Source organism: Osmerus eperlanus, chromosome 8 (genome assembly GCF_963692335.1).
Source record: "Osmerus eperlanus chromosome 8, fOsmEpe2.1, whole genome shotgun sequence".
Classification (NCBI taxonomy): domain Eukaryota; kingdom Metazoa; phylum Chordata; class Actinopteri; order Osmeriformes; family Osmeridae; genus Osmerus; species Osmerus eperlanus.
This window is the reverse complement of record NC_085025.1, coordinates 19603839-19607017: the sequence shown is the minus strand read 5'-3', so window position 1 is coordinate 19607017 and position 3179 is coordinate 19603839. Positions and strand designations below refer to the sequence as shown.

At 37.9% G+C, this 3179-nt stretch overlaps 1 long non-coding RNA gene across 3 annotated transcripts; it reads right to left on the bottom strand.

Moving 5' to 3' along the window:
• Positions 1-410: 410 nt before the first annotated feature.
• On the bottom strand, positions 411-1236 carry LOC134025407 (uncharacterized). Of its 3 annotated transcripts, XR_009931013.1 has the most exons (4): positions 953-1236; positions 803-828; positions 584-649; positions 411-466 (listed from the first exon to the last, which is right to left on the bottom strand). It is a non-coding gene; the product is annotated as an uncharacterized LOC134025407 (long non-coding RNA). The 3 variants fall into 3 exon arrangements; XR_009931012.1 differs by lacking the exon at positions 803-828 and having other exon boundaries at positions 953-1221; XR_009931014.1 differs by lacking the exon at positions 953-1236 and having other exon boundaries at positions 816-829.
• Positions 1237-3179: the final 1943 nt, after the last annotated feature.

The window sequence follows — 3179 nt, the reverse complement described above, 5'->3', positions numbered from 1 at the left end:
AATGTCACTGCTAAAGGATATGTTTCTCAATAAACATATTTGAAACAAAATATAGAAAAGCACGATTTGATTTGTAGGCTATTTGCAGATTTTGTTCCATTTTTTCTCAATGATGGTCAATTATTAGTAGTTAAAGAAGCACTATTTCGATAGTTTAGATTTATTTTCAGTATTTCAAAGTGAACCTGTAAATACTGCACATGCCTGTGTGCATGCTACATTTTGTATGTGTCTGACACCACAAAGTTCTAGAAAAGTTAAGTTATATTCTATTCTATTTACTATGGCTTTTGCAGTCACTCAATTTCAACCACAAATGTGTAATGTTAGAGAGGCAAGACACAAGGTTGACTCTCAGGGCAGATTCAAGATATACATTGTTTATTTTTAACAATTGTCACAATGACAATCACCCCTCCATATCACTCCATCTAGACCTCCATATCGACCTCCATATAACTTCATCCTTCAATGAGACAGAAGCAAGAAAAACAATTATAAAAAAACATTATGGATATTTGACTTTTCCTGGCCCTTCAATATTAAAACCCCAGATTGTGAAGTTGGTAACAGCACTAATTACTAGTTGAATGGTCTCCCTTTTGTGCACAATTGTTTAGATATCCCCCTATCAAACTCCTCCACTTCACTGAAATAGTACAGACAATATTGCTTCTAGGTGAGCATAAATATCAGTTACACTAACGAAGTAGTGTACATTAATTAGCATTACTTAAGTGGTTGATAATAAAGGTATTAGTAGTAAATGATAAAGTTGTATGGCATTGTGCAGAAAATTTACATTCTCTCCTTACCTCCGATGATAAACTGGTCCAAAGACAAAATTGAAGTTAGCTAACGCTAGCTAACGTTAACTTTATTGTCCAATTCAAGACACCAGAATTGTTTTATACATAACCATACGCGATTCACATTAGCACTAGCTACTTACACTCTGATTCTAGTTCATCTTGTTCTGAGCCGTAATCGTACAATATTCACTACTGCAGGAAAATATCTAACTATCGAGATTCTAAGTAACATGGAGACAAAACTTTTTTTGGTACTCCACGTAGATCATAAACCCTTGAATATATAAACGACTCAACGGAATTGGTTAAGAAATGTAAACGCTAAAGTGCTTTTTAACCAGAAAAGCCGCAGCTCCACCGTTCACTTGCGTTTGTTTACAGGCGAGTCATTACCTCCCCAAGATGGCGGCGAGTTGGCACGTCGCAGCAACGTTCTGACGCAGACAATGGGGCGTCTATGTATATATGTCTATGGTAAAGCAGTTAGCTTAGCTATCTCCCAGAAGTTAACGAGCTGCTAAACTAATGTTCTGCTAGAGGTAGTCACGCGAGTTTTCGTGACGTTAGTGACGTAAGTAGCGTCATTGACTGTGGCTAGCAAGTTAGCCACCGTTAGCTTCACTTTTCGCCACAAAAACTTAATTTCCACTTAAACCATGCAACGGAACGTATATCCCAATAGAAGCAACTCAATCGCTACCAAGACGAAACTTTTGACACCTAGGTTGTCTATGTAGGCCAAATATTGACTGAGTTTTAGGGGGGCAAAAAGAATAAAAAGAATAACTAGAGAGGGTACAATTTCTGGGGAAATTGTAGGGTGTGCTTGCTTGCGTCGGTTGCACAGGGATCCGTTTTTGAATGACATTTTTACAACTGATTTCTGTATATTTTATATGAAAATGCATACTTATTATTTATAAAGATTAAATAGATTTAAAAGCATTTTTTTTTTTGCTGCTCATTTACAACTGAAAATACGAGTGAAGTGTAGAATGAAATAGATGTCTTCTCATTTCCCCTGCAAGAGGCAGCCTCATCGTTGAATCAAAACGAATACATTTGGCAGACCGGTGTAAAAATTGACCTAATCTCTATGACTTAAACGTCATTTTAAGTTTTTCCCTTCTCGTGATATTTTCAGGCATGTAGCCTACTCATTGCATTCATTCATGAATAAAGAACCCCCTTTGAAGATTATTCTACGACGTTACCTGGCAGTAGAAGATGGAATCGCGATTCAAACAGTACCATCTGCTAACTGAATATGCCCCCAAAATAAGCTTGACATTTATTTAGTGGAAAATCGCTCATTCATAAAAAGCTCACTGGTAGCGATCATTGTCAGTAACAACGCAAAATGCGATATAGCCCTGTGTGGAGAAGCTGCCCCGGTAAATTCTACTACTGTACAGTACAGTACTAGACTATTGCTGTGTTCGTCTTGGTAGCGATTGCGTTGGTTGAATTCGATTTAACGTTCCATTGTACGGTTTAGGCTGAAATTAATTATTTTCATGAACAGATTGACAAAGTTAAGGCTGTGGCAATGAAGTTCAAGTTAGTAGTCAGATAGTTTCACCTATTGAAAGACTTTTGATTTAAGTAAGGGGAGTGCCGAACATGTTCTGTCGCCGTTTGACTTCCTACAGCTGTGTAGATGTTTTTGTAGTGTGTCTCGCGTAGGCTACAGCGTTGCAGTGAGCAACACTGGTTTGAAACCACAGGTAATGATAATTTCACCAACAAATCGTTTACTTGTAACGTCATAATAAATACTACAACGAAAATGTATTTGTGAGAAATGTTTATTTTAACGATTGAAAACAGATGCATCATAGACCACTGTAGTGTGTGTTGCCCGGGCAACAGAGGCTAATGTCATGCTAATGCTTCAGTGAAATAGTAGACTACCGTTTCCGAAAGTAGATGTGGGCCTACTTCCTTAATAATATCAGCTCATATTGTACATTTCACAATTGTGTTTCACATCACAAAGTAAAATGAGTAAATAGTTATCACCCTGGCCTCTTTGCTTGTGGCGTTTCTGCAGCTGCCTTGCAGTAAAGCTATAGTTAGCCTAGCTATCCCCCAAGTTAACAGATGCAAAACGAATGTTCTGCTACAGGTAGTCACGCGTGTTTTCGTGACGTTAGTGACGTAGTGACGTTAGTAACGTCAGTGACTGTGGCTAGCAAATTATCCACCGTTAGCTTCACTTTTCGCCACAAAAACTTAACTTCAGCCTAAACCATGCAACGGAACGTAAATAAAAATACAAGCAACTCAATCGCTACCAAGACGAAACTTTTGACACCTAGGTTGTCTATGTAGGCCAAATATTGACAAAGATTTAGGGGGGCAAAA